Genomic DNA, 12,004 nt, shown 5'->3' on the forward strand with positions numbered 1-12,004 from the left:
ACCGAATGCTAGCGACACATTGTCCCGCACGCCCGCCGGATATTACACCACACCGAATGCTAGCGACACATTGTCCCGCACGCCCGCCGGATATTACACCACACCGAATGCTAGCGACACATTGTCCCGCACGCCCGCCGGATATTACACCACACCGAATGCTAGCGACACATTGTCCCGCACGCCCGCCGGATATTACACCACACCGAATGCTAGCGACACATTGTCCCGCACGCCCGCCAGATATTACACCATACCGAATGCTAGCGACACATTGTCCCGCACGCCCGCCAGATATTACACCACACCAAATGCTAGCGACACATTGTCCCGCACGCCCGCCAGATATTACACCATACCGAATGCTAGCGACACATTGTCCCGCACGCCCGCCGGATATTACACCACACCGAATGCTAGCGACACATTGTCCCGCACGCCCGCCAGATATTACACCACACCAAATGCTAGCGACACATTGTCCCGCACGCCCGCCAGATATTACACCACACCAAATGCTAGCGACACATTGTCCCGCACGCCCGCCAGATATTACACCACACCGAATGCTAGCGACACATTGTCCCGCACGCCCGCCGGATATTACACCACACCGAATGCTAGCGACACATTGTCCCGCACGCCCGCCAGATATTACACAATACCGAATGCTAGCGACACATTGTCCCGCACGCCCGCCAGATATTACACCACACCAAATGCTAGCGACACATTGTCCCGCACGCCCGCCAGATATTACACAATACCGAATGCTAGCGATACATTGTCCCGCACGCCCGCCAGATATTACACCACACCAAATGCTAGCGACACATTGTCCCGCACGCCCGCCAGATATTACACCATACCGAATGCTAGCGACACATTGTCCCGCACGCCCGCCGGATATTACACCACACCGAATGCTAGCGACACATTGTCCCGCACGCCCGCCAGATATTACACCATACCGAATGCTAGCGACACATTGTCCCGCACGCCCGCCAGATATTACACCATACCGAATGCTAGCGACACATTGTCCCGCACGCCAGCTGGATATTACACCACACGCTAGCGACACATTGTCCTGTACGCCCGCCGGATATTACACCACGCCGAATGCTAGCGACACATTGTCCCGCACGCCCGCCGGATATTACACCACACCGAATGCTAGCGACACATTGTCCCGCACGCCCGCCAGATATTACACCACACCGAATGCTAGCGACACATTGTCCCGCACACCCGCCGGATATTACACCACACCGAATGCTAGCGACACATTGTCCCGCACGCCCGCCAGATATTACACCACACCGAATGCTAGCGACACATTGTCCCGCACGCCCGCCGGATATTACACCACACCGAATGCTAGCGACACATTGTCCCGCACGCCCGCCGGATATTACACCACACCGAATGCTAGCGACACATTGTCCCACACGCCCGCCGGATATTACATCACACGCTAGCGACACATTGCACCGCACGCCAGCTGGATATTACACCACACGTTAGCGACACATTGTCCCGTACGCCCGCCAGATATTACACCACACTGAATGCTAGCGACACATTGCACTGCACTCCCGCCGGATATTACACCACACTAAATGCTATCAACACATTGCACCGCACACCAGCTGGATATTACACCACACATTAGCGACACATTGTCCCGTACGCCCCCCGGATATTACACCACACCGAATGCTAGCGACACATTGTTCTGCACGCCCGTCCGATAATACACCACACTGAATGCTAGCGACACATTGCACCGCACGCCAGCTGGATATTACACCGCACGCAAGCAACACATTGTCCCGCACGCCCGGCAGACATTGCACCGCACGCTAGTGACAAATTGTCCCGCACGCCCGCCGGATATTACACCACACCGCACGCTAGCGACACAATGCAACGCACACCCGCCGGACATTGCACCGCACGCTAGCGACACACTGGATAGGACATCGCACCGCATGCTAGCGACACACTGCACAGGACATCGCACGGGACGCTAGCGACACATTGCACAGGACATCGCACCGCATGCTAGCGACACATTGCAACACACGCCCGCCAGACATTGCGCCGCACCGCACACTAGCGACACATTGCACAGGACATCTCATCGCATGCTAGCAACACACTGCAACACACGCCCACCGGACATTGCGCCGCACCGCACACTAGCGAGACATTGCACCAAACATCGCACCGCACGCTAGCGACACAATGCAATACACTCCCGCCGGACATTGCACTGCACCGTACGCTCGACGGATATTACACTGCACGCTAGCGACACATTGCACCGGGCATCGCACCACACCGCATGTTAGCGTCACATTGCACCGGATATTGCACCGCACACTAGCAACACATTGCAGCAAACGCCCGCCACACACTGCACTGCACTGCACGCCTACCATACAGATCCTTCTGCTGTAGAGATTTTTTTTCTATTAGAAACCTTTTCTATATAATCTTCTACCTTTATTAACCACTAAATATTAAAACCTTAGACATTTGGCTTTAAAACTGAACCTAAATTAGTTGGTTCCTGGCGGGGGTCAGACAGCAGGGTTATCAGGCTGCGCCCTTGCTCCACTCCACACATGGCAGCAATGTCACATAGATGCCAACAATCCCTCATTTTTGGAAACTTCCCTATCCAATCTTAACAGATCACAAAACAAGAGGTGAAGCTTATGTGAACCCTCTCAAAATTGGACTCTCCCAGGAAGGTTTTGGTTGGCCCTAGGGGAGTAACTTAAAGGGAATTTCTACTTTTAGTCTCCAAATAATCAGACACTAATATAAAAATAAACATGGATAGTACTCGCCCTCCTCGATCCAACACTGGCTCCCTGATAATGCTCCTGCCACTGAGCTAAGCGGATGCCAATATAGATGGCATGAACTGCCGAGCTCAGCGATTGGCTGCAGCGGTGATAGGTGTTCTAGTCATGACTTCACTGCACCAAAAACACACCGACAAAAGCATGGCGAGGAACCAGCACTGGACCAGGGAGGGAGAGGAACCAGCACTGGACCAAGGAGGGCGAGGAACCAGCACTGGACCAAGGAGGGCGAGGAACCAGCACTGGACCAAGGAGGGCGAGGAACCAGCACTGGACCAAGGAGGGCGAGGAACCAGCACTGGACCAAGGAGGGCGAGGAACCAGCACTGGACCAAGGAGGGCGAGGAACCAGCACTGGACCAAGGAGGGCGAGGAACCAGCACTGGACCAAGGAGGGCGAGGAACCAGCACTGGACCAAGGAGGGCGAGGAACCAGCACTGGACCAAGGAGGGCGAGGAACCAGCACTGGACCAAGGAGGGCGAGGAACCAGCACTGGACCAAGGAGGGCAAGGAACCAGCACTGGACCAAGGAGGGCGAGGAACCAGCACTGGACCAAGGAGGGCGAGGAACCAGCACTGGATCAGGGAAGGCGAGGAACCAGAACTGGACCAAGTAGGGCGAGGAACCAGCACTGGATCAGGGAAGGCGAGGAACCAGCACTGGACCAAGGAGGGCGAGGAACCAGCACTGTACTAGGGAGGGCGTGGAATCGGCACTGGACCAGGGAGGGTGAGGAAACCAGCAGTGGACCAAGGAGGGCGAGGAACCAGCAGTGGACCAGGGAAGGCGAGGAACCAGCAGTGGACCAGGAAGGGTGAGGAGCACAGTAAATAGATTTGCTTTTCTAAATAGTATTTGATCACTTGGGGACCATTTTTCTAAGGATGGAAATATAGGGGGCAGCCGCCCCAAGGGAAGAGGGATGACGGTCCATGACCTTATACTGATCTGGGGAAATGCCACCAATGTATAACCTTCTGCAGTTGTAGTTTTCCCTAAAGGGATTGTCTCATACACAAGATTTACCACCTACAATGCACAGCAGAGAGGATAAATGTGTAACTGCTTGAGGTCCTGCTTCTGAGACCCCCAACTGATCCCGAGAACGGCAGTGAGCATGTGCGACCACCACTCCTATAGTGGATAGAATTGTGGTCACACGTGCTCACTACAGCTCAATTCACACAGGATTAGACCCCCAGCGATGACACATGCTGATTATGGAACAACCCCTTTAAGGATATGCAAGAACTAATGCTGCCTCAGCCTAGGAAGGAAGGTGGGGTGACATTCACCAGGGAATGACTAAGTCGCATATATGAGTGTCCCCCACATCTCGGCACGCTGCGCCCAGTGACACTGAAATACTACGCTCCGCTGTCATTGAGCCTCCATTGTCTGGGATCGTGACGGCCTCGGTCCCACGCGGCGGTGCCTTGCATCTCGGTGAATCACAGGAGGGAGGGGGCACTAAAGGAACCTTTATTAACCCCTTGTTCACCGGCGAGTAGTCAATTAGGGGGGTCAATAGATTTTCCATACCCGGGGTATAAGGCTTCTGTATACTAACCCAGCAACTGCAGAAGTATATTAACCCCTAATCAACCACAGTGTAATTCCCCTTTATCATTAATGGCCCCATTAGCGCGCTTCAGACCCGATGAGGCAGAATCCACGGGCTGAAAATTAGGCAGCAGGGAAAATTAACCTAGAAGTGAGAGGTTTGTATCAGACGGAGCTTCTGGGGTGCGTTAACACGAGCGCATTGTACGGCCGTGCCTTGCCCGATAATAAGTCAGACGGCACGAGGCCCAATGAAATCCAACAGGGCTGATCAGATGAGAGTCCGTGCAAAAAAACATGGCAGCGTGCGTGGTTCTCTTCTGTACATGGGACGATACTAGCCCCTTCCCATCTGTGGCTGTAGATCAACTGCAGCTCTAAGCTTAGATGGCATCTGGCCACGGCCCACAGCGCCCGTGTGTCACTCAGACTAAGGGCCCGACCACCTAAAAGCTAGCATCAGGACCAGGACAAAAACCAGCAAAGACGACATCACCCGATCCGGGGTTAATAACAGTGCGAAGAAAGCAACTAACACAAGAGCATCCCAAGGAGGGTGCAACTGAGACATCACTGGGGGCCTCCAGTCTGACAGGTGCTGCGAAATCACTGGGGGTTCCAGTCTGGGAGCTGCTGTGACATCACTGGGGGGCTCCAGTCTGACAGGTGCTGCGAAATCACTGGGGGCTTCAGTCTGGGAGCTGCTGTGACATCACTGGGGGGCTTCAGTCTGGGAGCTGCTGTGACATCACTGAGGGGCTCCAGTCTGACAGGTGCTGTGACATCACTGGGGGCTCCAGTCTTGAAGCTGCTGTGACATCACTGGGGGGCTTATGACAGGAGAAGCGTCACTACATGACAATGAGATAACACATTCAGAAACTAATAAAAATATAACTTCAACACCAATCATGAGGCCCATAAGTACACCACTACTCGCAGCATGCCACACAGTGAACCCCACAACTCAGGTAATATATAGATACGATGTATACAGTCTCAAACAAAAACTGATGTACCTTACCTCATCCTACATAATGCACAGGATAGGATCAGTAATGTAATGTATGTATACAGTGACTGCACCAGCAGAATAGTGAGTGCAGCTCTGGAGTATAATACAGGATGTAACTCAGGATCAGTAATGTAATGTATGTACACAGTGACTGCACCAGCAGAATAGTGAGTGCAGCTCTGGAGTATAATACAGGATGTAACTCAGGATCAGTACAGGATAAGTAATGTAATGTATGTACACAGTGACTGCACCAGCAGAATAGTGAGTGCAGCTCTGGAGTATAATACAGGATGTAACTCAGGATCAGTAATGTAATGTATGTACACAGTGACTGCACCAGCAGAATAGTGAGTGCAGCTCTGGAGTATAACACAGGATGTAACTCAGGATCAGTACAGGATCAGTAATGTATGTACACAGTGACTGCACCAGCAGAATAGTGAGTGCAGCTCTGGAGTATAATGCAGGATGTAACTGAGAATAAGCACAGGATAAGTATTGTAATGTATGTAAACAGTGACTGCACCAGCAGAATAGTGAGTGCAGCTCTGGGGTATAATACAGGATGTAACTCAGGATCAGTAATGTAATGTATGTATACAGTGACTGCACCAGCAGAATAGTGAGTGCAGCTCTGGAGTATAATACAGGATGTAACTCAGGATCAGTAATGTAATGTATGTACACAGTGACTGCACCAGCAGAATAGTGAGTGCAGCTCTGGAGTATAATACAGGATGTAACTCAGGATCAGTACAGGATAAGTAATGTAATGTATGTACACAGTGACTGCACCAGCAGAATAGTGAGTGCAGCTCTGGAGTATAATACAGGATGTAACTCAGGATCAGTAATGTAATGTATGTACACAGTGACTGCACCAGCAGAATAGTGAGTGCAGCTCTGGAGTATAACACAGGATGTAACTCAGGATCAGTACAGGATCAGTAATGTATGTACACAGTGACTGCACCAGCAGAATAGTGAGTGCAGCTCTGGAGTATAATGCAGGATGTAACTGAGAATAAGCACAGGATAAGTAATGTAATGTATGTAAACAGTGACTGCACCAGCAGAATAGTGAGTGCAGCTCTGGAGTATAATACAGGATGTTACTCAGGATCAGTAATGTGTGTACACAGTGACTGCACCAGCAGAATAGTGAGTGCAGCTCTGGAGTATAATACAGGATGTTACTCAGGATCAGTAATGTGTGTACACGGTGACTGCACCAGCAGAATAGTGAGTGCAGCTCTGGAGTATAATACAGGATGTAACTCAGGATCAGTAATGTAATGTATGTACACAGTGACTGCACCAGCAGAATAGTGAGTGCAGCTCTGGAGTATAATACAGGATGTAACTCAGGATCAGTACAGGAGCAGTAATGTATGTACACAGTGACTGCACCAACAGAATAGTGAGTGCAGCTCTGGAGTATAATACAGGATGTAACTCAGGATCAGTAATGTAATGTATGTACACAGTGACTGCACCAGCAGAATAGTGATTGCAGCTCTGCAGTATAATACAGGATGTAACTCAGGATCAGTAATGTAATGCATGTACACAGTGACTGCACCAGCAGAATAGTGAGTGCAGCTCTGGGGTATAATACAGGATGTAACTCAGGATCAGTACAGAATCAGTAATGTAATGTATGTACACAGTGACTGCACCAGCAGAATAGTGAGTGCAGCTCTGGGGTATAATACAGGATGTAATTAAGGATCAGTACAGGATCACTAATGTAATGTATGTACACAGTGACTGCACCTGCAGAATAGTGAGTGCAGCTCTGGAGTATAATACAGGATGTAACTCAGGATCAGTAATGTAATGTATGTACACAGTGACTGCACCAGCAGAATAGTGAGTGCAGCTCTGGGGTATAATACAGGATGTAACTCACGATCAGTAATGTAATGTATGTACTGTACACAGTGACTGAACCAGCAGAATAGTGAGTGCAGCTCTGGAGTATAATACAGGATGTAACTCAGGATCAGTAATGTAATGCATGTACACAGTGACTGCACCAGCAGAATAGTGAGTGCAGCTCTGGAGTATAATACAGGATGAAACTCAGGATCAGTACAGGATCAGTAATGTAATAGATGTACACAGTGACTGCACCAGCAGAATAGTGAGTGCAGCTCTGGAGTAGAATACAGGATGTAACTCAGGATCAGTAATGTAATGTATGTACACAGTGACTGCACCAGCAGAATAGTGAGTGCAGCTCTGGAGTAAAATACAGGATGTAACTCAGGATCAGTACAGGATCAGTAATGTAATAGATGTACACAGTGACTGCACCAGCAGAATAGTGAGTGCAGCTCTGGAGTAGAATACAGGCTGTAACTCACGATCAGTAATGTAATGTATGTACACAGTGACTGAACCAGCAGAATAGTGAGTGCAGCTCTGGAGTATAATACAGGATGTAACTCAGGATCAGTAATGTAATGCATGTACACAGTGACTGCACCAGCAGAATAGTGAGTGCAGCTCTGGAGTGTACTACTGGATGTAACTCAGGATCTGTACAAGGCTCCTAAATAACATGTGTATAGACCACGGGAGAAGACTGTAACTTATTTCTTTGGTTTGATATTAGAGAAAAATAATTATGGCCAATTCTTCCCATACACTTGGCATTAACAAGAACTTCTTGCAGGTTCCTTCTGTTCTCTCCCGCTTCCCTCCAAGTTTTATTATTTTTTCTGTCTGATCCGGAGCAGATAGTTCTATGTGCTGTCTGGATGTGACTCTAGGTCATTTCATTTAATATTTCTCCTACAATTCACTACCACTGGTTCACATACAGAGAAGAGAGCAATAATCCGGTCTCACATCACAATATACCCCTGTAACGGACTGCAGGGGATCGCCCCAACAATACATGCAACCAATATAATCTGCCGTCAACTGCCAAAAAAGAGTACATGGATAACTCAAATATTACCCAAATTTGCAAAAAAAAAAATGCAAGGAACCGCAAACTATATTAGCAATGCTTCCTAAACTTCATCAATTATGTGTTAGGATTGTTTTTTATTGCAATATATTTTGAACTCTGGAAAGAGAAGAATCAGAACTGTGAAATGTACTAAATAAGTGTCCACTTATCCAAAACATCTACATCTGGAGAAGGCAAAATCACTGTATTTTCAGATTTAAAATCCATTACATGTAATCATTACATTATATCCCCAGAACTGATAATAATCTTCCTGCCTACTCTATTAATAGTGTGAATGTGACCTTAACAGAGCTCAAGAGACATGGAAAATCTAGAGCCTTCTCCAAACTAACAGCAAAGTATTTATAAAAGAAAGCAGTATTATAGCAGTTATATTCTTGTACATAGGGGCGGTATTATAGCAGTTATATTCTTGTATATAGGATCAGCATTATAGTAGTTGTATTCTTTTACATAGGGGGCAGTATTATAGTGGTTATTTTCTTGCAAATAGGAGCAGTATTATAGTAGTTATATTCTTGTACATAGGAGCAGTATTATAGTAGTTATATTCTTGTACATAGGAGCAGTATTATAGTAGTTATATTCTTGTACATAGGAGCAGTATTATAGTAGTTATATTCTTGTACATAGGGGCAGTATTATAGTAGTTATATTCTTGTACATAGGGGCAGTATTATAGTAGTTATATTCTTGTACATAGGGGCAGTAGTATAGTAGTTATATTCTTGTACATAGGAGCAGTATTATAGTAGTTATATTCTTGTACATAGGAGCAGTATTATAGTAGTTATATTCTTGTACATAGGAGCAGTAATATAGTAGTTATATTCAGTAGTTATATTCTTGTACATAGGAGCAGTATTATAGTAGTTATATTCTTGTACATAGGGGCAGCATTATAGTAGTTATATTCTTGTACATAGGAGCAGTATTATAGTAGTTATATTCTTGTACATAGGAGCAGTATTATAGTAGTTATATTCTTGTACATAGGAGCAGTAATATAGTAGTTATATTCCTGTACATAGGAGCAGTAATATAGTAGTTATATTCTTGTACATAGGAGCAGTATTATAGTAGTTATATTCTTGTACATAGGAGCAGTATTATAGTAGTTATATTCTTGTACATAGGAGCAGTATTATAATACTTTTATTCTTGTACATAGGAGCAGTATTATAGTAGTTATATTCTTGTACATAGGAGCAGTATTATAGTAGTTATATTCTTGTACATAGGAGCAGCATTATAGTAGTTATATTCTTGTACATAGGGGGCAGTATTATAGTGGTTATATTCTTGTACATAGGAGCAGTATTATAGTAGTTATATTCTTGTACATAGGGGGCAGTATTATAGTAGCTATATTCTTGTACATAGGAGCAGTATTATAGTAGTTATATTCTTGTACATAGAAGCATTATAGTAGTTATATTCTTGTACATAGGGGGCAGCATTATAGTAGTTATAGTCTTGTACATAGGGGCAGCATTATAGTAGTTATAGTCTTGTACATAGGGGCAGTATTATAGTAGTAATATTCTTGTACCTAGGGGCAGTATTATAGTAGTTATATTCTTGTATATGGCAGCAGTATTATAGTAGTTATATTCTTGTACATAGGAGCAGTATTATACTAGTTATATTCCTGTACAGAGAGGCAGTATTATAGTAGTTATATTCTTACACATAGTGGACAGTATTATAGTAGTTATATTCTTGTACATAGGAGCAGTATTATAGTAGTTATATTCTTACACATAGTGGACAGTATTATAGTAGTTATATTCTTGTACATAGGGGCAGTATTATAGTAGTAATATTCTTGTACATAGGAGCAGTATTATAGCAGTTATATTCTTGTACATAGGGGCAGTATTATAGTAGTTATTTTCTTGTACATATGGAGCAGTATTATAGTAGTTATATTCTTGTACATAGGGGGCAGTATTATAGTAGTTATATTCTTGTACATAGGAGCAGTAATATAGCAGTTATATTCTTGTACATAGGGAGCAGTATTATAGTAGTTATATTCTTGTACATAAGGGGGCAGTATTATAGTAGTTATATTCTTGTACATAGGGGGCAGTATTATAGTAGTTATATTCTTGTACATGGGGTAGTATTATAGTAGTTAAATTCTTGTACATAGGGGGCAGTATTATAGTAGTTATATTCTTGTATATAGGAGCAGGATTATAGTAGTTATATTCTTGTATATAGGAGCAGTATTATAGTAGTTATATTCTTGTACATAGGGGTAGTATTATGGTAGTTATATTTGGTAAATTCAAAAATGGTCAATTTTTTTCTTATTAATGTACACTCTGCACCCCGTCTTGACTGAAAAAAACAGAAATTTAGAAATTTTTGCAAACTTTTAAAAAAAAGAAAAACTGAAATATCACGTGGTCATAAGTATTCAGACCCTTTGCTCAGACACTCATATTTAAGTCACATGCTGTCCATTTCTTTGTGATCCTTCTTGAGATGGTTCTACTCCTTCATTGGAGTTCAGCTGTGTTTAATTAAACTGATAGGACTTGATTTGGAAAGTTACACACCTGTCTATATAAGACCTCACAGCTCACAGTGCATGTCAGACCAAATGAGAATCATGAGGTCAAAGGGACTGGCCAAGGAGCTCAGAGACAGAATTGTGGCAAGGCACACATCTGGCGAAGGTTACAAAAGAATTTCTGCAGTACTCAAGGTTGCCAAGAGCACAGTGGCCTCCATAATCCTTAAGTGCAAGAAGTTTGGGACCACCAGAAATCTTCCTTGCCCTGGCCGTCCAGCCAAACTGAGCAATCGTGGGAGAAGAGCCGTGGTGAGAGAGGTAAACAAGCACCCCAAGATCATTGCATTGTGGCTGAGCTCCACAGATGCAGTAGGGAGATGGGAGAAGGTTCCACAAAGTCAACTATCACTGCAGCCCTCCACCAGTCAGGCCTTTATGGCACAGTGGCCTGACAGAAGCCTCTGCTCTCCTCAGTGCAAGACATATGAAAACCCACATAGAATTTGCTAAAAAAAAAAAAAAAAAAAAAAAAAAAACACACATGAAGGACTCCCAGACTATGAAGATAGAACTTTTTGGTGATAATTTTAAGCAGTTTGTGTGGAGAAAAAATTGCTATGTAACATTTTACACAGTTTTCTTTTTATCTGGGAAAAAAGAAAGATTGCTTATGCGTCTTATAATATAAATAGTCAATATGGAAAATAGTTTTGTTGTGCTGTCAGATCTTACACGGCGGCTCAGTACTCCGCTCTTCAATCCAGCAGCTTCTACCAAACACTCATTTGGGAAATCTCCCGAGAATACAAAGCGTCTCCTGTTCTGTAGAGCAGATTTATAGGAGCAGATGTCAGCGTCAGTAAACAGAGCAAAAAGTTTACTTTACTCAAATGAACTAATCTGAAGTCACGGCCTCCGCTCCTTTCACGATAGAGATTTTACAGGTAATTTCCAGATAAAGTTGCTAAAACAATGTTCCATGATGGTGGTATTACATGATGGCGGTTTTCACGGGGCAATAGGGAAGA

General features: G+C 45.1%; 1 protein-coding gene across 4 annotated transcripts in view; it reads right to left on the reverse strand.

The window, feature by feature from the left end:
• The window catches only part of PPP4R4 (protein phosphatase 4 regulatory subunit 4), a 103,226-nt gene that overhangs the window by 50,416 nt on the left and 40,806 nt on the right, over positions 1–12,004 (reverse strand). The window lies entirely within an intron of this gene.

The sequence above is a fragment of the Dendrobates tinctorius genome, unplaced genomic scaffold, assembly GCF_039654945.1.
Source record: "Dendrobates tinctorius isolate UK_male_01 unplaced genomic scaffold, ASM3965494v1 ptg000058l, whole genome shotgun sequence".
Taxonomy (NCBI): domain Eukaryota; kingdom Metazoa; phylum Chordata; class Amphibia; order Anura; family Dendrobatidae; genus Dendrobates; species Dendrobates tinctorius.